Here is a 26,791-nt window from a genome sequence, read left to right as displayed (position 1 = left end):
TGTTGTGCATGATTGCACTTAATACTCATAGAACAAGACACATGTCTAGATTTATTAGAAATCGTAAATCTCGATATGTGTGTGAATGGTGCACCATTCTACAATTGGTGTAGGAAAGCACAACAAAGAGAATTGTTTTAATTTCTCCACATTTTTATTTCTTCAATGCATGCTGAAATGTTCAGCAGACATTGAAGGAGAAACATGCATTTTCTCATTGTTTTTGTACAGGAAGGTGTGTCTTCCTGTAGAAAAACAAACAGCACATGACACAGATATCCTTGCACTATTGTGCTAGGGTGCCTGTGTCACCACATGGCTGTAGTTTAAGCAGCCATGCAGAGAGAAGCATAGATTTGCAACATATTTATGTACATATGTTGCATCCCTGTGCTTCGGAAGTACTACAGCACACAGCAGTTAAAGAGGTTACTGTGTGATGCTGCAGCACTTCCTTATAGTTCTGCACTTATACATTCACCATACGCTACTAATGCATTCATTCAGTAATTACGTACTACACATACATTCATCTAAACTTTCACACACTAATAAAGAAATTTAGCTCTTTTTTTAAACCAGGAAAGTTAGTTCTTAAAAGAACTTTTTTTTTCTTCTTTCTTCTTTTATGTTTTTTTTGGGTTTTTTGAACAATTTTGTGTTTTTTTTGTTTTTTCTGAAAAAAAAACAAAAAAAAAACAGGACAAACCAAACAATGAACTTCAGGGAACAGTAAAAAAAAACAAAAAAAAAACCCAGCAAATATGACTTTCCTGCCGGCGGTAGATGAGGTCGATTGACAGCTCGCCATAGCACAAAGTCTCATAGCACTTAGTGCAGAGCACTTTTAAAAATTGAAATTGAGGACAGATGTCCAAGGTTTGGTCTGAGGGATGCACTCTTGACGTGCTCGGCTGCGATGAGGTGGATGGCGCAGGAGCAAGAGTGTCTCTCATGCGTCGGCACTCTTCACGTGCAAGATTGTTTGGATGAAGGCTCCTCATGTGCTTCATCATACTTGCCGTCCCGCAAGAGTATTTCTTGGTGGGATCCCCTCTCGATAAGACTCTTTTGCAAATCTTACATGTGACCAAGGTGGCATTAGTCTTATTCTGTCCTTCGGGAAAAGTAAAAAATTTCCACACCACTGAAGCAAAACATTTTTTCTGTGGTTCCTCCGGCAAAAAATCATCCTCAGAGGTTTGAGGTGATGCAGGTGATGCCTGCTGCCCTGAAGCCATTTTTGGTTGCAAAAAGTTAGAACTAAGTGTATACTTAGTCTAAAAAAATCTTCTTCTGTCCAAAGAGATGGTTCTCCAAAGAAGCTCAAAGAAGAATGATTGAAATGGGTGGGGTCTTTCAGTAGTTAGAACAGGAAGTGTAATGAACCAATCAAATCTCTTTTTTTTTAAGGTCACATGGGATCCGCGCACTGTGCGCTTACGCAGCACGCACCCAGCGCGCATCCACGAAATTGAATTAAAAAGAAATATAGGATTAGATGTCAAAATATATTAGTTTTAAGACTAGTTTAGAGTTTGTCTTCAATTAATATTCACATGCAATACATAAATATGTGTTTTTAAATGTTAAATACTTCGCGGGATCCGCGCACCCACCGCGTCATAGACGCAGATGACGCATCGCGGAAGCGCGTAAACGTCGCGTTACGTGCATCGAACGTGTCGTGTATAGGCTAGGAGTCGCGTACCGGTCGCATTGAAATCGCGCACTAACCACATACCCGCCGCATACCATGCGCGGATGCTATCGCGTAGGGATCGAGAACGGTGCGCTTAGGGTGCGCGGATCCAAAAACATTGAAAAAAATATATAAAATAAAGTTTTGCACATATAGTTAAAAAAATATTTTGAGAAATATAAAAAAAATGTTTGAAAAACCCATTAAGTTCAAATAATATTTTTTAATTTTTAAAAGAATTAATTGAAAAAATACATTTAAAAATGGTGATAAAAAAGTATTTTAACAAAAATTTAATTAACGAAATGACACACTGAATTTGAAAAATATAGAAATCCAATCAAAATCATTAAACATGATATCTTCAGAGATAAGTTATAGATAGGAATTAGCATTTAAAAAACCTTTGAAATTCACTGAAAAAACCATAGGTTTCATGCACGTTATAGTTAGGAATTGGCATTTAAAAAACCTTTGAAATTCACTGAAAAAACCAAAGGTTTCAGGGGCGTTATAGTTAGGAATTGGCATTTAAAAAACCTTAGAAATTCACTGAAAAAACCATAGGTTTAAGGGGCGTTATAGTTAGCTGGACATTTCCCTCGTACAAAACCCTAGAAATTCCCCTGTAATAGTTAGTTCAGCTAACTATAACTCGCGCCCCCGCAATGCACTGCTGATGACGTCACATATTACATCACTCATGACATGGTCAGTGACATCACTGATAACATCACTGATGACATCTCAAATGACATCACTGATGACATCACTGATGACGTCATCCATGTGATAAATTAGTGCATCTTCTCACACCCTAATATAACCTTTGATATACCGACTCAAAATTTCAGACTTCCATTATCAAAACCATAGATACTCCAATACCAATCACTACATACACACTCATTGACTCTTAGGTCTACACACACTTCCACTCACTCACCTGTAGAGTCACTCATACTTACAGTCACTCAGTACAGGACTATCATATGCATTTATATACCTATATAGACACTCAGACACCATCAATCATCCATAGACATACTCACACACCTAGTCAGTCATGGAAATAATTAATCACACTCCCATTTACTCACCTATGCAGTTATACACACACAAGTTCACTTACTCATAAAAATAGTACCACATTCTTATGCTCTTATACAATCATTGATACAAGCACACACTCATCCATACAGCCACTCTCACAATCACACACTCACACATATATCCACTTATATACTCTTACACACATATATACTGCCTTTCACATATGTAGTTAGTCACAAATGTACCACTGAGATATACATTCAATCCCTAACACAGCCATACATACACTCACTCAACCATACAGTTCATCACAGATGCACTCTTAAAACTATGCACCCATAGAATCACCCACTCACACATCTATGCACAGAGTCACACACAGGCTACCCACACAAACACTCAGGCACCCATACAGATACTCAGACAACCAATCGATAACCCATATAGGCACTCATATAGCTATTCACAAAACCATGCAGCCACTTATACACCAACAGACAAAAACATACAGACATTCACACAGTTTAGTCACTAGTCTGCAGTAAGATACATTTAATGACTCACTTATAGAGTTAGTTACGCACCTAGAAAATCATCCATTCACACACTTGTACACCCACTCATTCTTCCATAGGCCTTTCACTATAAATATATAAAACATATTTAAACTTTTCAGAAAAACACACATTCACTGGATGATGTCATCAGTGATGTCATCAGTGATGTCATTTGAGATGTCATCAGTGATGTCATCAGTGATGTCACTGACCATGTCACGCGTGATGTAATATGTGATGTCATCAGCAGTGCATTGCGAGGGCGCAAGTTATAGTTAGCTGAACTAACTATAACAGGGGAATTTCTAGGGTTTTGTACGAGGGAAATGTCCAGCTAACTATAACGCCCCTGAAACCTATGGCTTTTTCAGTGAATTTCTAAGGTTTTTTAAATGCCAATTCCTAACTATAACGCCCCTGAAACCTTTGTTTTTTTCAGTGAATATATATATATTCACTGAAAAAAACCAAAGGTTTCAGGGGCGTTATAGTTAGGAATTGGCATTTAAAAAACCTTAGAAATTCACCTGTTATAGTTAGTTCAGCTAACTATAACTCGCGCCCCCGCAATGCACTGCTGATGCCGTCACATATTACATCACTCATGACATGGTCCGTGACATCACTGATGACATCTCAAATGACATCACTGATGACATCACTGATGACGTCATCCATTGAGTATGTGTTTCTGAACAGTTTTAATATGTTTAATATATATAGGGAAAGGCCGGTGGAAGAATGAGTGGGTGTACAAGTGTGTGAATGGATGATTTTCTAGGTGTGTAACTGACTCTATAAGTGAGTCATTAAATGTATCTTACTGCAGACTAGTGACTAAACTGCGTGAATGTCTGTATCTGTCTATCTGTTGGTGTATAAACGTCTGCATGGTTTTGTGAATAGCAATATGAGTGTCTCTATGGGTTATTGATTGGTTGTCTGAGTATCTGTATGGGTGCCTGAGTGTATGTGTGGGTGGGGTGTGTTTGACTCTGTGCATAGATGTGTGAGTGGGTTATTCTATGGGTGCATGGTTTACGAGTGCAACTGTGATGGACTGTATGGTTGGGTGAGTGTATGTAAGGGTGTGTTAGTGATTGAATGTATATCTCAGTTGTACATGTGACAGTAACTACATATGTGAAACACAGTGTATATGTGTATAAGAGTAAATAACTATCTATATGTGAGAGTGTGTGATTGCGGGACTGACTGTATGGATGAGTGTGTGCTTGTACTAGTAATTGAATAAGAGTGTCAAAATGTTTTATTATTTTTATGAGTAAGTGAACTTGGGTGTGTTTAACTGTATAGGTGAGTCAATTGGACTGTGTTTAATTATTTGCACAACTGACTAGGTGTGTCAGTACCTCAATGGATGATTGGCAGTGTTTGAGTGTCTATATATCTGTATAAATGCATATGATAGTCTTGTACGGAGTGACTGTAAGTATGAGTGACTGTACAGGTGAGTGAGTGGAGGTGCATGTAGACCTAAGAGTCAATGAGTGGGTATGTAGTTATTGGTATTGGAGTATCTATGGTCTTCAAAATGGCCTTCTGAAATTTTGAGTTGGTGTATCAAAAGTTATATTAGGGTGTGAGAAGGTGTACTAATTTATCACATAGATGACGTCATCAGTGATGTCATCAGTGATGTCATTTGAGATGTCATCAGTGATGTCATCAATGATGTCACTGACCATGTCATGAGTGATGTAATATGTGACGTCATCAGCAGTGCTTTGCGGGGGCGCGAGTTATAGTTAGCTGAACTAACTATAACAGGGGAATTTCTAGGGTTTTGTACGAGGGAAATGTCCAGCTAACTATAACGCCCCTGAAACCTATGGTTTTTTCAGTGAATTTCTAAGGTTTTTTAAATGCCAATTCCTAAGTATAACGCCCCTGAAACCTTTGGTTTTTTCAGTGAATTTCAAAGGTTTTTTAAATGCCAATTCCTAACTATAACGTGCATGAAACCTATGGTTTTTTCAGTGAATTTCAAAGGTTTTTTAAATGTTAATTCCTATCTATAACTTATCTCTGAAGATATCATGAAAAGCATTCTTTTTTAAAAGTAGGGTGCACAGAAAAGCATCTTTGTGATTGGGTAAGAAAAAGCAGTTTCAACGTGGAGTACACATCAAAGCATAAAATTTGCTCAGATCAACCACACCTGCTACTTGCATTTGGAAGGCACTGTTCGAACTTAAAACAATCGTCAACTTTTAACCTGCACGTGTCGTTAAATATTCAAGAAAATGTTACAAAAAAATATCGTTAAGTTTTAAAAAATTGATGAACTTTTAACCTGCCCGTGTTGTAGAATGTTCTAGAAAGTGTGTTGATAGAATACGTTGCACTTCTGACTTCTATGTGTTGTTGAATATTAAAAAAATGGTTCATATGGAAAATTAAAAAGAAACCAATAGAGAAGTTTTGAAACCTAAAAGAATCAAGGAACTATTCTAATTTATTCTTTACATGTATTTATGTGTGCAGCAACAAAATTATAGACACAACAGCACTAGGAAGAGGAAGAAGCAGGGAGTGGGGGGAGGGGGAAATGGGCAGAATGGCACACATGCACAATTAAGTACAACACACATATAGACTAACAATGGCCAAAATGAAACACACCAACAAGCAGCACAAGTCACACAACCCGCCAACATCACACCACTGAACGAGCATAGAAGTGAAAACCACGCTGCATTCATACAGGATGTGTACAAAGGCCAGTCGTTGGTGTTGTGGGATGTCTGCGACCGTGGTCATCATGGATGAGATGCCCAGCATGTGGCACATGGTCGAGTTCACTGTGTGTTATGTTGCCAAACGGCTGCACCTCCCTCCCACGAGCCCCCACACTTTTGTACAGTAGGCTGTTGTATCTCGTGCACTCGTACGGCACACCATTGTAATGCCTATTTGCACATGTCCTGCTACATTCCAACTACAACATCACAGTGCCGTTTGGAGGTGGTGCATGCCAGTTTACAACATCAACTGCTGCGGCTCTTGTAGCAGGCCACACCAGAACACAGAGACACACTTACCGCACTTCCTGTACACGGACATGTCCGAGACACCCCGTTCCCCTTGCCGGATAGGCACACCCCTGCACTGACCTGTGAACCCCAGACCAGCACACGCCAGTTGTGCATGCAGGAGGATGCGTGCGTAGCTACACATCCAGGCTCACTGCCAATGCTGAGGTGACAGCACACTGTGATGTTGCAGGGCTCGTGCCTATCATGCTAAGACAATGACCACAGGGACACACTTACTAAGATGTGGGTTTGGGGGGCATTGGCGGTCCTGGAGTTGTTGAGATGAGTCTTCTGGCCCTCATGGGTATCCCTGTATCATGCTCATTGACTCTATGGTACCTGTGGGTGTTCTGGTGTGGCTCTTGGCTGTGTTCCCTTTCATGGTGCAGGTAGTTGTCCTGCTTAACACCAGCAGAAAGCAGGTGTAAAATCCCTGGTGCTAACGTGTCTTATCGCCGGAATTTGTTTTGCATTGCAATTGGTGTGAAAGTTTTGATGTGATTTTTTTCGTGTGCAGAACAATATACGAACTGAGCAGTGTATCTCATCAAGATCCAGCACCTGACGCACTATTCCCAATCAATATAAATACAATGAGATTTCTTAATAGATTTTGTGTGTACACTGTAAGTGCAGCCAATACCTCAGTGCAATTCAATACAGGATTTTAGTATTTAGAATAAATCTGAAAGGTGCACCTCGTGTCTTTTTGCACGGGAACGGCTACTCTCCATTTCATTATCAGCACTTTAACGGAAGTAAAGTTGAGATAAATCTAACACACTATTCAGAAGTTGGTGCAAACTGCAGATATCACCAGTATTCCAGCGATAAGTGCCCCAAAATTTAACACCATGGTGGACTCCATCAAATAACAGTAATAAGAACAAGAAAGAGTCACACAGCAGTTAAGAGAACAACCCAAAACGTTATTAATTTTTTTTTCAAACTTTATTTTTTATAATAATAAATATATAAACGAAAAACTATTTTCAAACTTTATTTTTTTATTAACATATATATGAACAATAAACTAATGAACAAAGTGTAACAACAATAATAAAAAACAACAAGGCGGAACACTACTGTGGGGACAATGGATGTCGACGACAGACCTGGAAAATAAGAAAGATTGTTAAAAAAAAAACAACATGGTATTCTCAACAAAATACCACAAGAAACAAATCACAGATATATAAAATGCATACAGCTAACAAAATTTTATAAGTTTAACTTACAAAAACTGTAAATGTTGCTGCTTTAAAATATTTACCGAATCTGAAGAAAATGTTTTGCAGAAGGCACCACACCAACAACGTTTTTCTTCAGTGGTGAGGAAATTTTTTACTTTTTCCAAGGAGCAAACAAAGACCAATGCCACCTTTGTCACTCGCAATATTTGCCAAAGAGTTCTGTTACGAGGCGATCCTAACAAAAAATACTCGTGCGGCACAGCAAGTATGATGAAGCACCTAAGGACCCTTCATCCAAACAATCTTGCACGAGAAGAGTGCAAACAGATGAGAAACACTCCTGCTCTGTATCTGTAAAAAAGAATCACAAATAAATGTATATTAATAACTTTCAAATTTATACTATTCCATTACTGTACAAACACATTTTATATAAAAAGTGACTATGAAACTATAGCCCTGAACCACAAGTGTGACGATCATTAAAACACTACATGCATAGTGCATACTACTTTGAAGCAGTTCATGCCCTAAAGCCTACCTCACTAAAAGACTACATGCTAACTGACTAACCTCTTCTGTGCCCATGACGAGATAGTTTCGTCATGGAGCACGGTCGCGCCGTGCCCATGACGAGACTATCTCGTCATGAAACACATCCGCGTGGGAAACGCCCGGCACAGGAGGGGGAAAGGGCGTGGCACCGAAGGGGCTAAATGATTACAGTACTATAAGGAGACACACTGGGTGACTCACAGGGTGTTTGCTAGAAGAGTATGAATACTAACTAGGGAATAGAAGGTGTGAAACACAACTGTGTAGGTGATTAGAGGACTGCATCCATACTGCATAGGCATTTAAAGCAGTCCATGTGCTAAGGCCTGGCTCACTGCATGACTACTTGGGTACTGACTGAATGATTATCATACAGCAAGGAGAGTGCCTAGGTGAATTTATAAGTGCTAGGCTTTTCGCACAGGGAATAGATTAGTACTTGGTACTGAATGGGTCACAAGAGGAGTGCAAAGGCAGTGACAAGTGCTGGACTGTATGGATACTGACTAGGAAATTGAAAGTGTGAAAGACAAGTGTCTAGGTGGTTAGGAGATTGCATGCATAGTTCATAGGGGTTTGAAGCAGTCCATGTGCTAAGGCCTGGCTCAGTGTATGAATACTTAGGCACTGACTGAATGATTAGAGTACTCCAAAGATAGTATCTTGGTGAATTTATAAGTGTTTGGGTTTTAGCACAGTGAATGGATTAGTACATGGTGCTGAATGGGTCACTAGAGGACTGCAAAGAGAGTGACAGGGTATTTCCTGGAAGTGAATGGATACTGACTAGGGAATTGAAGGTGTGAAAGACAATTGTGTAGGTGGTTAGAGGACTGCATACATAGAGGATAAGGGTTTGAAGCAGTCCATATACTAAGGCCTGGGTCACTGGATGAGTACTTGGGTACTGACTGAATGATTAGAGCACTGCAGGGAGAGTACCTGGGTGAATTTATTAGGGTTTGGCGCTGTGAATGGATTAGTACATGATGCTGAATGGGTCACTAGAGGAGTGCAACCGCAGTGACAGGGTGTTTGCTGGAAGTGAACGGATACTGACTTGGGAATGGAAGGTGTGAAAGACAAGTGTGTAGGTGGTTAGAGGACTGCATGCATAGTGGATATGGGTTTGACGTAGTCCATGTGCTAAGACCTGGCTCAGTGCATGAATACTTCGGCAGTGACTGAATCATTAGAGTACTGGAAAGAGAGTGTCTAGGTAAATTTATAAGTGTTTGAGTTTTGGCACAGTCAATGGATTAGTACATGCTGTTGAATGGGTCTCTAGAGGACTGCAAAGGCAGTGACAGGATGTTTCCTGGAAGTGTATGGATACTGACTAGGGAATTGAAGGTGGAAAAGACAAGTGTATAGTATGTCAGAACACTTTTATTTGAAGCAATCTATTTGGTACTTAGAAACTGACTAAATAATCAGACTACTTCTAGGACAGTGCTTAGGTAAAACTTTTATATTTTCAGTTCTGCCACAGTGAGCAGAATAGTACATGGTACTGCACCTTAGTGTCAAACCCTGACTCATTTTATCAATGCATAAGCAAAGCCTAGCTTCTAATGCTACTAAAACTTGACAACATGAGAGGTTTTAAATTAGTTATCTGTCAGCAAATACACGATGTTACCAAATGCTACTCTCACAGTGGTTCCCAAATGCACACAGACTCACAGTGTGATTCTAGACAAGCACCAGTATTCCTAGGAGTTTCCCAAAACTCATTCACTACACTGGAAGTGATAAGGGAACTGCACACAATCTACATATTTCACGACTGCAATTTACTGTCAATGCCTGACTCATATAATGAAAGCATAAGCCATAACTGTCTTCTAATGCTACTAAAACTTGACAACATGACAGGTTTTAAAACAGTTATCTGTCAGCAAATACACAATGTTACCAAATGCTTCTCTCACAATCCTTACCAAAATGCACACAGACTCACAGTGTGATTTTAGACAAGCAACACTATCCTAGGAGTTTACCAAAACTCATTCACTAGTCTGGAAGAGTTAATGGTACTGCACACAATCTACATATTTAAGTACAGCACATCAGTGTCAAAGCATGACTCATTTAATCAACATATAAGCAAAGACTGGATTCTAATGCTACTAAAACTTCACAACATGACAGATTTTAAAACACTTATCTGACAGCAAATACATGATGTTACCAAATGATTCTCTCACACTGATCCCAAATACACACTAACTCACAGTGTGATTCTAGACAAGCACCAATATCCCTTTGAGCTTACCAAAACTCATTCACTACAGTGCAAGTAGTAAGGGAACTGCACACAATCTACATATTTCACGGCTGCAATTTACTGTCAATGCCTCACTCATTTAATGAAAACATAAGCCATAACTGTCTTCTAATGCTACTAAAACTTGACAACCTGACTGGTTTTAAAAGTTATCTGTCAGCAAATACACAATATTACCAAATGCTTCTCTCACAGTGGTTCCCAAATGCACACAGACTCACTGTGTGATTCTAGACAAAAAACACTATCCCTTGCACTATATCAAAACACATCTCGAAGTAGTACTACATTTTAGTATAGAAACATAACATAACTCATTTCACAAATTCATAAACAATGACTGGTTTCTAATTCTACCAAAATATAAAAACTGCACAGTTATCTGTCTACAAACACATGAAAAACACAAATGCCTATCACAGAATGGTTTCTACATGCACACACATTGTAGAGAAAAAAAGTACTCCCTACACTTTAGCAGGAAAAATACATTAGTCTGATTAAAATCAAAATAGTCTACATACATCCCCTCACAATTAAATAACTCATCTTTCAAGTTCTTTTGTAGATTAAGGAGTATATCAATCACTCACCATATTTTCTTTTACAGAATCTCTGCACTGTGCACCTCTCAGCAAAAGCAAAGAATGGAAAAGTTTCCCTTTCATTTTCCACACATATACATGTAAACATCAAATCACAATCCTTCGCACATAAACTCAAAAGCAAACACACATTTCTATTGGTTAAACATTTCAACCCTTTCCAACTGAAATACATTTCAACCCTTCCCCCAATCTGCCTTCTGCCTGTTACCATAGAAACAGGTCATGGAACACTGCACTGAGCTCACAGGTCACAAGTTCAGCACACAATGTTCCTACACAAGACAGGAAGTGTGCTTGACTTTTCAACATATCAGCTTATCATATATAATGTTCCTTACAATCTGTTTTTGTTAACCAATAACAATCATACCTTTAAAAAACAAAAATATACACCCTACCTTTCAGTGTAGAAAGTTGTTATACAACCAATGATTTCTTGTCGTTTTTCAAAAAACGTTGCCGTGGATATGGCACCCACCGCGAGAGAATCCGTGCATCCAACGCGATAGGATGCGCGCACCATGCGCGCATTTCGCCGCTTTTTAAAAAAAATATATAAGGGGGGCCACAGGGGGTCCTTCTGGGACCCCCTAAGCAGATCTAGAGGGTCAGAGTATTTCCACTCTGCCCCCTTCATATCTTTTACACACTTATTCCCCTTCCATCTTCAGCCTCGCTTCTACCGAGGCAGAAAATGGCCGCCAACAGTTCCTGGTTTTGAATGTAGAGAGACGCTCGACAGCCAATTAGCATTCAGCGTGCGATCGGGAGGGTGCGCACTCCGTTCGGGGAGGGTGCGCTTACGGTGCGGGTACGGTCCGCGGATCCTCCGCGGCCGTAGATATCACTAACTTTTTTACCCTCATTTTCTCAGGAAAAACTGAACAGATTCACACCAAATATGCAAAAGGCACGAGTCCGAACTGGGGACTACCTATTTGCCAAATTTGGTGTCATTCCGTTCAGCGGTTCGGGCTGTAGCTGCGACAACAGATCCTATGGGAAATTGCATGGGGAAAACGCGTTTTGGGACCCCCCTTTTTTCTCGGCCCCCGCTTCACGGATCACCGCAAAACTTTCAGGGAAGGAGCGGAGCGGAGCTGGCCAAAAGTTTGGAGACTTTCGCGAAGAATCGTTAATCGGCGCCAAAGATATTCCCAATAGAATGTTGCGGATTTCCCATGGAAAATAGGTCCTAACTATAACTATCTACTGGCGACTGCCAGTAGATAATATATATATATATATGTATATGTATATATATATATATATATATATATATATATATCCAACAGCAAAGGGTGCCTGTGAAGGAAGGGACCACAGCAGGTTTGTATCGCTTAATTTCTTTATTGGGAGTTGCCGCCTGCAAGAGAAAGCCGCTGTCACTCAAATTTGCCAAAAGTCCGACGCGTTTCATGCTCATCGCATTTCTTCAGGAACTGAGGCTTTTGACTGCAAAATGGCAAACGCTAAGTTCGAGCACCTGTAAATAGTTCAAGTCCCCGCCTCTGTGGGCGTAACCACTCCTGTGGCTTTCTGGTACTTGTGGTGCCATTCTTTTACCCCAGTGGGTCGTGCGCCATCTGCAGTGATAACAAACAATGTTTCCCAGTGGATTGCGGCACACAGCTAGCTCTTAGAACCGGCACCTCAACACCCCAAACATCGCTCCTGCTCCGTGTGCCGTCATGTTGTTTAACATAACAGCCGGTCTGTAAAACAGCAGGGCACCTTCCGCGGCTCAGGCAGGCCGCTAACATCCAACAGCAAAGGGTGCCTGTGAAGGAAGGGACCACAGCAGGTTTGTATCGCTTAATTTCTTTATTGGGAGTTGCCGCCTGCAAGAGAAAGCCGCTGTCACTCAAATTTGCCAAAAGTCCGACGCGTTTCATGCTCATCGCATTTCTTCAGGAACTGAGGCTTTTGACTGCAAAATGGCAAACGCTAAGTTCGAGCACCTGTAAATAGTTCAAGTCCCCGCCTCTGTGGGCGTAACCACTCCTGTGGCTTTCTGGTACTTGTGGTGCCATTCTTTTACCCCAGTGGGTCGTGCGCCATCTGCAGTGATAACAAACAATGTTTCCCAGTGGATTGCGGCACACAGCTAGCTCTTAGAACCGGCACCTCAACACCCCAAACATCGCTCCTGCTCCGTGTGCCGTCATGTTGTTTAACATAACAGCCGGTCTGTAAAACAGCAGGGCACCTTCCGCGGCTCAGGCAGGCCGCTAACATCCAACAGCAAAGGGTGCCTGTGAAGGAAGGGACCACAGCAGGTTTGTATCGCTTAATTTCTTTATTGGGAGTTGCCGCCTGCAAGAGAAAGCCGCTGTCACTCAAATTTGCCAAAAGTCTGACGCGTTTCATGCTCATCGCATTTCTTCAGGAACTGAGGCTTTTGACTGCAAAATGGCAAACGCTAAGTTCGAGCACCTGTAAATAGTTCAAGTCCCCGCCTCTGTGGGCGTAACCACTCCTGTGGCTTTCTGGTACTTGTGGTGCCATTCTTTTACCCCAGTGGGTCGTGCGCCATCTGCAGTGATAACAAACAATGTTTCCCAGTGGATTGCGGCACACAGCTAGCTCTTAGAACCGGCACCTCAACACCCCAAACATCGCTCCTGCTCCGTGTGCCGTCATGTTGTTTAACATAACAGCCGGTCTGTAAAACAGCAGGGCACCTTCCGCGGCTCAGGCAGGCCGCTAACATCCAACAGCAAAGGGTGCCTGTGAAGGAAGGGACCACAGCAGGTTTGTATCGCTTAATTTCTTTATTGGGAGTTGCCGCCTGCAAGAGAAAGCCGCTGTCACTCAAATTTGCCAAAAGTCCGACGCGTTTCATGCTCATCGCATTTCTTCAGGAACTGAGGCTTTTGACTGCAAAATGGCAAACGCTAAGTTCGAGCACCACAAGTACCAGAAAGCCACAGGAGTGGTTACGCCCACAGAGGCGGGGACTTGAACTATTTACAGGTGCTCGAACTTAGCGTTTGCCATTTTGCAGTCAAAAGCCTCAGTTCCTGAAGAAATGCGATGAGCATGAAACGCGTCGGACTTTTGGCAAATTTGAGTGACAGCGGCTTTCTCTTGCAGGCGGCAACTCCCAATAAAGAAATTAAGCGATACAAACCTGCTGTGGTCCCTTCCTTCACAGGCACCCTTTGCTGTTGGATGTTAGCGGCCTGCCTGAGCCGCGGAAGGTGCCCTGCTGTTTTACAGACCGGCTGTTATGTTAAACAACATGACGGCACACGGAGCAGGAGCGATGTTTGGGGTGTTGAGGTGCCGGTTCTAAGAGCTAGCTGTGTGCCGCAATCCACTGGGAAACATTGTTTGTTATCACTGCAGATGGCGCACGACCCACTGGGGTAAAAGAATGGCACCACAAGTACCAGAAAGCCACAGGAGTGGTTACGCCCACAGAGGCGGGGACTTGAACTATTTACAGGTGCTCGAACTTAGCGTTTGCCATTTTGCAGTCAAAAGCCTCAGTTCCTGAAGAAATGCGATGAGCATGAAACGCGTCGGACTTTTGGCAAATTTGAGTGACAGCGGCTTTCTCTTGCAGGCGGCAACTCCCAATAAAGAAATTAAGCGATACAAACCTGCTGTGGTCCCTTCCTTCACAGGCACCCTTTGCTGTTGGATATATATATATATATATATATATGTATCAAACAAATGCCCGAAAGCTTTAGGGGCGAACACACAAGCAGGGAATCCATCCGGTTTTCTCACAGGCAGCTCGCATCGAACATGAAGACACAAGCCACTTGCTTCGTCATTTCGGATAAGTCTTCCTTGGACCTGACGCGTTTCAGGGCTCACGCCCTTTCTTCAGAGGTCGCTGTAAGTGTTAGGCTTGCAGGGGGTTCTGAGCATGCTCCTCCCTTTATACTACCCTGAGTGGGCCCCGCTTCACGCGAGTCGTGACTGGTGCATGCTGGGATGTAAAGTCCCGTTTCAGAAGGAAAAATCACTTTGAGTAAGTCCTGCACATTACACTGAATTTAAAACATATTTTCTACCCTGAGTGGGCTCCCAAATGACGAGCAAGTTCTTTTTCGCCCCCCTGCTGCGCTGTATTAGGCAAGAACAGTTCTGGCTACAGCCTCCTTCGTAGCTCCTTGGATGGTTCTGCCCCCCACGGCAGGGCAGCCGTGCAGTAATAGGTATTAAACAAATGCCCGAAAGCTTTAGGGGCGAACACACAAGCAGGGAATCCATCCGGTTTTCGTACAGGCAGCTCGCATCGAACATGAAGACACAAGCCACTTGCTTCGTCATTTCGGATAATCTTCCTTGGACCTGACGCGTTTCAGGGCTCACGCCCTTTCTTCAGAGGTCGCTGTAAGTGTTAAGCTTGCAGGGGGTTCTGAGCATGCTCCTCCCTTTATACTACCCTGAGTGGGCCCCGCTTCACGCGAGTCGTGACTGGTGCATGCTGGGATATAAAGTCTCGTTTCAGAAGGAAAAATCACTTTGAGTAAGTCCTGCACATAACACTGAATTTAAAACATATTTTCTACCCTGAGTGGGCTCCCAAATGATGAGCAAGTTCTTTTTCGCCCCCATGCTGCGCTGTATTAAGTAAGAACAGTTCTGGCTACAGCCTCCTTCGTAGCTCCTTGGATGGTTCTGCCCCCCACGGCAGGGCAGCCGTGCAGTAATAGGTATCAAACAAATGCCCAAAAGCTTTAGGGGCGAACACACAAGCAGGGAATCCATCCGGTTTTCTCACAGGCAGCTCGCATCGAACATGAAGACACAAGCCACTTGCTTCGTCATTTCGGATAAGTCTTCCTTGGACCTGACGCGTTTCAGGGCTCACGCCCTTTCTTCAGAGGTCGCTGTAAGTGTTAAGCTTGCAGGGGGTTCTGAGCATGCTCCTCCCTTTATACTACCCTGAGTGGGCCCCGCTTCACGCGAGTCGTGACTGGTGCATGCTGGGATGTAAAGTCCCGTTTCAGAAGGAAAAATCACTTTCAGTAAGTCCTGCACATAACACTGAATTTAAAACATATTTTCTACCCTGAGTGGGCTCCCAAATGACGAGCAAGTTCTTTTTCGCCCCCCTGCTGCGCTGTATTAAGCAAGAACAGTTCTGGCTACAGCCTCCTTCGTAGCTCCTTGGATGGTTCTGCCCCCCACGACAGGGCAGCCGTGCAGTAATAGGTATCAAACAAATGCCCGAAAGCTTTAGGGGCGAACCATCCAAGGAGCTACGAAGGAGGCTGTAGCCAGAACTGTTCTTGCTTAATACAGCGCAGCAGGGGGGCGAAAAAGAACTTGCTCGTCATTTGGGAGCCCACTCAGGGTAGAAAATATGTTTTAAATATGTTTTAAATTCAGTGTTATTTGCAGGACTTACTCAAAGTGATTTTTCCTTCTGAAACGGGACTTTATATCCCAGCATGCACCAGTCACGACTCGCGTGAAACGGGGCCCACTCAGGGTAGTATAAAGGGAGGAGCATGCTCAGAACCCCCTGCAAGCTTAACACTTACAGCGACCTCTGAAGAAAGGGCGTGAGCCCTGAAACGCGTCAGGTCCAAGGAAGACTTATCCGAAATGACGAAGCAAGTGGCTTGTGTCTTCATGTTCGATGCGAGCTGCCTGTGCGAAAACCGGATGGATTCCCTGCTTGTGTGTTCGCCCCTAAAGGTTTCGGGTATTTGTTTGATACCTATTACTGCACGGCTGCCCTGCCGTGGGGGGCAGAACCATCCAAGGAGCTACGAAGGAGGCTGTAGCCAGAACTGTTCTTGCTTAATACAGCGCAGCAGGGGGGCGAAAAAGAACTTGCTCGTCATTTGGGAGCCCACTCAGGGTAGAAAATATGTTTTAAATTCAGTTTTATGTGCAGGACTTACTCAAAGTGATTTTTCCTTCTGAAACGGGACTTTATATCCCAGCATGCACCAGTCACGACTCGCGTGAAGCGGGGCCCACTCAGGGTAGTATAAAGGGAGGAGCATGCTCAGAAACCCCTGCAAGCTTAACACTTACAGCGACCTCTGAAGAAAGGGCGTGAGCCCTGAAACGCGTCAGGTCCAAGGAAGACTTATCCGAAATGACGAAGCAAGTGGCTTGTGTCTTCATGTTCGATGCGAGCTGCCTGTGAGAAAACCGGATGGATTCCCTGCTTGTGTGTTCGCCCCTAAAGCTTTCGGGCATTTGTTTGATACATATATATATATATATATATATATATATATATATATATATATATATATATATATATATATATTCACTGAAAAAACCATAGGTTTCAGGGGCGTTATAGTTAGATGGACTTTTCACTTGTACAAAACCATTGAAATTCCCTTGTTATAGTTAGTTCAGCTAACTATAACTCGCGCGCCCGCAATGCACTGCTGATGACGTCACATATTACATCACTCATGACATGGTCAGTGATATCACTCATGACATCACTCATGACATCTCAAATGACATCACTGATGACATCACTGATGACATCATCCAGTGAATGTGTGTTTTTCTGAAAATTAAATATGTTTTCTATATGTATATCTCAAGGTCGATGGAAGAATAAATGGGTATATAAGTGTCTAAATGGATGATTTGTTTTTGAAAAATTGATTGTGTAACTGACTGATTAAGTGTATCATAGTGAATACATGGCTTAGTGAGTAATGTTTAAATATGTAAATATCTTTATCAGTCTCTCACTTTGTGTATAAGTGGCTGCATGGGTTGGTGAGTAGCTACGTGGGTGTCTATATAGGTTATTAGTTGGTTTTTTGAATATCAGTCTGAGTGTCTGCATGGTTCGGTGGGGGGTATTACGTAGTGCATAGGTGCATGAATGAGTGACTCACTGTTTGTATGTGTTGAAGACAGCATGTGTGCAGGACTGTATGGGTGGATGAGTGTGTGTATGGGTGTGTTAGTGAGTGAATGACTGTCTCAATAGTGTCTTTATGAGTAACTACATATGTTTTAAACTAGTATATGTGACTATTGGTGTATATAAGTGATTATATGTGAGAGTGAGAGATTGAAAGAGTTCCTGTATGAATAAGTATGTGTTTCTATAAGTGATTGTTTAAAAGACTAAATATGTGTAAGTTTCCGTAGAAGTAAGTGTGGTGGTGTGTGTATAACTGTATATGCAAGTAAATGTATGTTTGATTCTTTATTAGCATGAGTGACTATGTGTGTGAGTATCTCTATGGATGAGTGGCATTGTGTAACAGGATGTATAGGTGTATGAGTACATATGATGAGTGAGTACATGTATGAGTGACTGTATAGGACTGTTGGTGAATGAGTGGATGTGTATGTGGATCTTAGAATTACTGAAGAGGTTGTTGTAACTGGTATTGGTATGTCCATTGTTTTGAAAATTTTAGTCTCTATTTTTGAATGTGTGTATCAAAGGTTATATTAGGGTGAGAGGAGGTCTGCCACTCTATCACAAGGATGATGTCATCAGTGATGTCATTTGAGATGTCATCAGTGATGTCATGAGTGATGTCACTGACCATGTCATGAGTGATGTAATATGTGACGTCATCAGCAGTGCATTGCGGGCGCGCGAGTTATAGTTAGCTGAACTAACAATAACGGGGGAATTTCAATGGTTTTGTACAAGTGAAAAGTCCAGCTAACTATAACGCCCCTGAAACCTATGGTTTTTTCAGTGAATTTCTGAGGTTTTTTAAATGCTAATTCCTAACTATAACGTGCCTGAAACCAATGTTTTTTTGTGTGAATTCAAAGGTTTTTTAAATGCTAATTTCTAACTATGCCTACAGAGATAGGACATGTGAAGAAAGAAGAAAAAATGCACAGAAAGAAAAAAAAAGAAGTGCAGAAATAAGCAACAGAAGTCCTCAAAGACGAAGAAAAGTGCAGGAAGAAGGATAACGTGCAGAAAGAACAAAAAGAAGAGCAGAAAGAAGCCTTGTTGCAAAATCATCCTGTACCCTCAACTTTTTCAGACGGATACTGGTGGTAACTGAGTCTGACTAACCAGTCCTAGAACCAGTGCTATGTTAAAATACACTTAGAATACAGTGAAAACACCTACATACACTAGAGAACATTATGCGTTGGGGTCCCCCTGTGATTAGCATGACCTCCTCTGTAAGCCCCTAGTATATAATAGGGCAGGGGGATTAAAACTACCTCTTAAAACGGGCCACAGGGCGTTTTTGCACACGTCACCTCAGACCCCGTCCCCTCCCTTCACCACTGTGTAAACGGGCCCTATGGCTGTTCTAAGTTGAGAGATTAAGTCCCCTTGAATCCTAAGGGTCCATAGGGTCAAACTAGACCACTAGGTACCTCCAGTAAGCGCCACATGCCATGCCCCTATCCCCTTCCTCCTGTCCTCCATGATCCATTTTACTGCCACACCCTTCTGCCCTCCCTGGTCTGTTGTGCTGCAACTGCTCCTCCTGCCTGCCCGCGCGGTCTGTTGTGAGGCCCCTTCCCCTGAACTCAATTATCTGTGCCCAGGTCCTGATCCTCCCTTCTATCCTCCATGGTCCTTTGTGCATGCCCCTGCACCCTCCTTCTTCCCCATCATAGCCATTGTGCTGCCACTAACCCTCCCACTTGCCATGCATGGTCTTCTGTGCTGCCATGGCCCCTCCCACCTTCCCTGTGTGGTCAGTTAGCTGCCCCTGACCCCCTCCCACCTTCCTTCCATGGTCTGTGTGTATGCCATAACAGTCTCACTCTTGCTCTTCATGGTGTGTCTTGCTTCTGGGTGCCCATCCTGCCTGACCTCCATCGTTATCTTGCTGCTCCTGCCCTGCCCCCTTACCCCCAGCCCTCTGTTTACATGTGCAGACCCCTACTCCCTCCCTCCTGGCTTGTCTGTTCCATTGTAATGCCCCTGATCCGTCCCTCCTGCCCTTTATAGTCTGTTATGCTGCAGATTTCTCTCCTGTCTGTCCATTATGGTCAGCTAGCTACCATTGCCTCTTGCCCCTCTGTTCTCTGTTGTCCATGTGCATGGTCCTGTCCCCTCCCTCTTGCTTTCTCTGGATTGTTGTGCTGCACTCCCGTCCCGCATGCCCTGTGTGGTGTATTGTGCTGCTGCAAACCCTGATGCCTGCCCTGCAGGGTCAGTTTGGTGCACCTCTCCATGTCCCTCCTGTCCTCTGTTATCCAAGTCCATGTCCCTACCCCATTTCCTTCCATGATCCAATGTAACATACTTGCAAACATTTTGAACTTGGTAAGAGGGAGATTTTGAAAAAAACTGGGGTATTGATTTTCCCCTTTGAGTTACATTGAAAAAGAGGAGATTGTAAACAGGAGACAGATCAAATAAAGCCCATTTGAGCTTAAAAACATTGGACGTTTCCTGGCTGAATCGGGTCTGTTGGCATGTATGGTTGTACTACCATTGCCTCTTCCTTCTGCCCACAATGGTCTATTACATTGCCACAGCCTCTCTTGCAAGTCCTGTATTGTTGGTTTGTTGCCCCTGCCCCCCTTTCCACTGCCCTCCATAGTCTGTTGTGCTGCCACGGCCCTTCCTGCCTGCTCAGTGTGGTTAAATTGTTGCCTTTGCACCCTCCTACCTGCCTTCAATTTTCAGAGTCCGTGCCCCTGGCCTCTGCCTCTCAACCGTATCCTAATGAACAACTAGATTGCTAACATTCTATATTTATTACAAAAGTGTGGAACGCCTGACGTCATCTTGATGTAATCAAAACTGTAATACCTAGAGCATTTACTTTAGAAATTACATATATGAGAGGGTCTTATTTGCATCAAAATTATGGTTAGTGCTCTAAGAGACTAAAATAAGGACATATTTTCTGAGTTTTCAAATAGCGACAAAGCACTTTTAAATTATTTGTTATCTTTATGTTTTTTTATCCAGTCGACCACTTGATTAAATGTTGCACTTAGGGGAGAGGATGTGGTGTTACTTCCAGAACTGCAGACTTTGCAACTGGGGAACCAGGTTGGAGTTTCTGCTTCAGCTCGACATTCTGTTTTTCTGGTCAAATCACTTAATCTCCCCATGTCTACAACCAAAATGAATTTGTTCTTGTGTGATGTAACCAATGCTCATGTAAAGCACTCCAATACCTGACAAGTCCGCACTATATAAAACTGCAAAAACACAAAATAATAAGTGTTTTGCACACTTCTGTCATTGGGCTATATTTGGGCTACATCTCGGTGATTTTGGGCTACATTTGGGCTCTTTTGTCTCTGGTGGCCATCTTGGGAGATTTATTTGTTATGAAGTTTCCTAATTTCCTCATGTACTGCAGTCTCCTCAGTAGGAAATGCTTTCAGTTTTTTACTTTGATTCCATCATGAAGGTATTCAGATATGTCACACATTTGCCATTAATTCTGAATGTTAGCACTCTAGTTGCTCATTAGATCACTGTAGTAAAACTACTGTTCACCATGGAAGTCTGCTCCTGGTATTAAAAGTGCATGTTTCAGTCTGCATGTCAGAATTTTTTTATGAAATAGAAGAGGATTTGAGAAGTCACTCAAAATGTGCCCTCATTTTTCTTTCTTGGTTGGCATAAAGTGGTAACTCTTAAAACATTTAATTTAAAAAGGAACAAAATGAGGGGGTTCATTTTGCCATAGAAAGTATGATTAGTGCTGCAGAAAGAAAAATTAGGGCACATTTTGAGTGACTTCTCAAATCCTCTTCTATTTCATCAAAAAATTCTGACATGCAGACTGAAACATGCACTTTCAATACCAGCAGCAGACTTCCCTGGTGAGCAGTAGCTTTACTACAGTGATCTAATAAGCAACTAGAGTGCTAACATTCTGAATTTATGGCAAATGTGTGACACATCTGAATGCCTTCTTGATGGAATCAAAGTAAAAAACTGAAAGTATTTCCTACTGAGGAGACTGTAGTAAATGAGGAAATTAGGAAACATCATAACAAATAAGTCTCCCAAAATGGCCACCAGAGACAAAAGAGCCCAAATGTAGCCCAAATATCACCCAGATGTAGCCCAAGTATAGCCCAATGACAGAATGTCCCAGAATGTTCTAACGAACAACTAGAACGCTAACAGTCTTACTTATGACAAAAGTATGGCACACCTGAAGCCATCTTGATTGGAATAAAGTGGTAACACTTAAAACATTTAATTTACAAAGGAACAAAATCAGAGGGTTCATTTTGCCATAGAAATTATGATTAGTGCTGTAGAAAGAAAAATTAGGGCACATTTCGACTTCTCAAATCCTCTTCTATTTCAGAAAAAAATTCTGACATGCAGACTGAAACATGCACTTTGAATACCAGCAGCAGACTTCCCTGGTGAGCAGTAGCTTTACTACAGTGATCTAATGAGCAACTACAGTGCTAACATTCAGAATTTATAGCAAATGTGTGACACATCTGAATGCCTTCTTGATGGAACCAAAGTAAAAAACTGAAAGTATTTCCTACTGAGGAGACTGCAGGAAATTAGGAAACTTCATAACAAATAAATCTCCCAAGATGGCCACCAGAGACAAAAGAGCCCAAATGTAGCCCAAATATCACCCAGATGTAGCCCAAGTATAGCCCAATGACAGAATGTCCCAGAATGTTCTAACGAACAACTAGAGCGCTAACAGTCTTACTTATGACAAAAGTATGGCACACCTGAAGCCATCTTGATTGGAATAAAGTGGTAACACAAAAAACATTTAATTTACAAAGGAACAAAATGAGGGGGTTCATTTTGCCATAGAAATTATGATTAGTTCTGCAGAAAGAAAAATTAGGGCACATTTTGATTTCTCAAATCCTCTTCTATTTCATAAAAAAATTCTGACATGCAGACTGAAACATGCACTTTGAATACCAGCAGCAGACTTCCCTGGTGAGCAGTAGTTTTACTACAGTGATCTAATGAGCAATTAGAGTGCTAACATTCAGAATTTATGGCAAATGTGTGACACATCTGAATGCCTTCTTGATTGAACCAAAATAATAAACTGAAAGTATTCCCACTGAGGAGACTGCAGTAAATGAGGAAATTAGGAAACTTCATAACAAATAACTCTCCCAAGATGGCCACCAGAGACAAAAGAGCCCAAATGTAGCCCAAATATCACCCAGATGTAGCCCAAGTATAGCCCAATGACAGAATGTCCGAGAGTGTTCTTAAGAACAACTAGAGCGCTTACTGTCTTGCTTATGACAAAAGTATGGCACACCTGAAGCCATCTTAATTGGAAAAAACTGGTAACACTTAAAACATTTAATTTAAAAAGGAACACAATGAGGGGGTTCATTTTGCCATAGAAATTATGATTAGTGCTGAAGAAAGAAAAAAAAGGGCACATTTTGAGTGACTTCTCAAATCCTCTTCTATTTCATTAAAAACTTCTGATATGCAGACTGAAACATGCACTTTTAATTCCAGCAGCAGACTTCCGTGGTGAGCAGTAGCTTTACTACAGTGATCTAATGAGCAACTAGAGTGCTAACATTCAGAATTTATGGCAAATGTGTGACATATCTGAATACCTTCTTGATGGAATCAAAGTAAAAAACGGAAAGCATTTCCTACTGAGGAGACTGCAGTAAATGAGGAAATTAGGAAACTTCATAACAAATAAATCTTCCAAGATGGCCACCAGAGACAAAAGAGCCCAAATGCAGCACAAATATCACCCAGATGTAGCCCACATGTAGCCCAATGACAGAAGTGTGCAAAACACTTATTTTTTTAGTATTTGCAGTTTTATATAGTTCAGACTTGTCAGGTATTGGAGTGCTTTACATGAGCATTGGTTACATCACACAAGACCAAATTCATTTTGGTTGTAGTCATGGGGAGATTAAGTGATTTGACCAGAATCACAGAATGTTGAGCTGAAGCAGAAACTCCAACCTGGTTCCCCAGTTGCAAAGTCTGCAGCTCTGGAAGTAACACCACATCCTCTCCCCTAGGTGCAACATTTAATCAAGTGGTCAACTGGATAAAAAAACACAAAGAATACAAATAATGTAAAAGTTCTTTGTCGCTATTTGAAAACTCAGAAAATATGTCCTCATTTTAGTTTTTTAGAGCACTAACCATAATTTTGATGCAAATAAGACCCTCTCATATATGTAATTTCTAAAGAAAATACTCTAGGTATTACAGTTTTGATTACATCAAGATGACGTCAGGCGATCCACACTTTTGTAATAAATATAGAATGTTAGCAATCTAGTTGTTCATTGGGATACTGTTGAGAGGCAGAGGCCAGGGGCACGGACTCTGAAAATTGAAGACAAGGTAGGAGAGTGCAGATGCAACAATTTGACCACACTGGGGAGGCAGGAAGGGCAGTGGCAGCACAACAGACTATGGAGGGCAGTGGAAAGGGGGGCAGGGGCAACAAACCAACAATACAGGACTGGCAAGAGAGGCTGTGGCAATATAATACACCATTGTGGGCAGAAGGAAGAGGCAGTGGTAGTACAACCATACAGTCCAACAGACCCGTTTCAGTCAGGGAACGTCCAATGTTTTTAAGCTCAAATGGGCTTTATTTGATCTCTCTCCTGTCTACAATCTCCTCTTTTTCAATGTAACTCAAAGGGGAAATTCAATACCCCAGTTTTTTTTCAAAATCTCCCTCTTACCAAGTTCAAAATGTTCGCAAGTATGGTACATTGGATCATGGTAGGCAGGAGGAATTGGGGTAGGGACATGGACTCGGATAACAGAGGACAGGAGGGACATGGAGAGGTGCACCAAACTGACCCTACAGGGCAGGCATCAGGGTTTGCAGCAGCACAATACACCACACAGCACATGCGGGACAGGAGTGCAGCACAACAATCCATAGAAAGCAATAGGGAGGGGACAGGACCATGCACATGGACAACAGAGAACAGAGGGGAAGAGGCAATGGTAGCTAGCTGACCATAATGGGCAGACAGGAGAGACAGCTGCAGCATAACAGACCATAAAGGGCAGGAGGGACGGATCAGGGGCATTACAATGGAACAGACAAGCCAGGAGGGAGGGAATAGGGGTCTGCACATGGAAACAGAGGGCTGAGGGCAAGGGGGCAAGGCAGGAGCAGCAAGATGACCATGGAAGTCAGGCAGGTTGGGCACTAGAAACAAAATACACCATGGAGAGCAACAATGAGACTATGATGGCATACACACAGACCATGCATGGCAAGTGGGAGGGTTAGTGGCAGCACAATGGCTATGATGGGCAAGAAGGAGGGTGCAGGGGCATGCACAAAGGACCATGGAGGATAGAAGGGAGGGTCAGGACCTGGGCACAGACAATTGAGTTCAGAGGAAGGGGCCTCACAACAGACCGCGCGGGCAGGCAGGAGGAGCAGTTGCAGCACAACAGACCAGGGAGGGCAGAAGGGTGTGGCAGTAAAATGGACCATGGAGGACAGGACGAAGGGGATAGGGGCATGGCATGGGGACAGGCAAGGAAGGTGGAGGTGGCAGGGACAGGTTACAGTCATCTGACAATGCTATGCTGGTGGAAGGGAGTTGCAGCTCAACAGAACACTCAGAGTAGATAGGAGTGGTAGGTCCATGGAACATGGTGGGCAAAAAGGATGGAGCAGGGGCATGCACAAAGACATCGGAGGGCAGGGGGAAGGAGAATAGGGGCAGCAAGCTAAGCACAGAGGCTAATCAGGAGGTCAATGATGGGCCATAGAATTGGGCAATGGAGGGCAGGAGGAGTGGACTGGTACATCATGCTAAATGGAGGGCAGTGGCAGTGCTCCAGTGCGGAGTGCAAAATCCCTCCCTACCGTTGCGGACCAAAAGATCTCACACACGCAAACTATCCATACATTATCTGGTGGGGCCCATAACACCAACACACACTCACCATCAGTCCGTACGAGAGGCGATTATCCTTCCAAGTGCTGGATAATGAGGGAGGAAGATACCACTTTACCCTAATGAGCAACAAACCTACAAACCCTTCTTATACTCATTAGGCCCTAGATTCTACATTTGGTAATCCCCTCATGACCGGGATGGATCTGTTAGTTGTAGATTTAAGTGAATTTCTAATACTCTAATTAACCTTTTCATTAACACATTTCAATTAATAAACAACACAACTCAATTCTGTAGATGTTCAAATCCAAATTTATATTAATATTGCAGATTAAATCATTCATTTGATCAAGTTGCCATTCATATTTACCTATTCTGGCTAAAGTCGTCCTCTATGTCAAATCTGGCAATCTCGCAAATCTATGCCCATCAATTTAGCAGGTTAAGTTCTTCAGGATTTTGGGCATTAATTCAGTCCGTCAAAGATTCAGGCTAACAGCTGTCCTGCAGTGTCACCGTCCTCTTCGTCAGCATATCATCAGGAAATCGAAGGAGCGACCCTCCAACCTCTCTATTCTATGGGTTTTATAATAATTTCAATAGCAAAATGTAACAATATTGAGTTTTAAACTGTTCTTATTGGCTGATCAGGGATCAACCTCTCCGTTCCCATACGGTTTAGTCCATGTTGTCAGCATACTTGCTGGTTCCGGTTCTTTAATAAAGCCTTTTGTCTGTATCGCTGGCACCTTACCCAGTGGCCTTGATAAGTACAGCTTGCCTGGGGTCAAGACAGGGCCATTGTTGCTCATCTTTTAGCGCAGGCGCACTTCACCCAAGCCTCGTTCAGCGTCGGCAGTTGGGTTAGGCACCAAAAGCAGCCATCATTTGATAGGCCAGAATAGTCAACTTAAGCAAAGAAACACAAAAACGTAATTAATACATAGAAATGACTAATTAAATGTTATTCCCTCGCTAATT

This window comes from Triturus cristatus, chromosome 1_1, assembly GCF_964204655.1.
Source record: "Triturus cristatus chromosome 1_1, aTriCri1.1, whole genome shotgun sequence".
NCBI lineage: Eukaryota > Metazoa > Chordata > Amphibia > Caudata > Salamandridae > Triturus > Triturus cristatus.
This window is presented reverse-complemented; position numbering follows the sequence as displayed.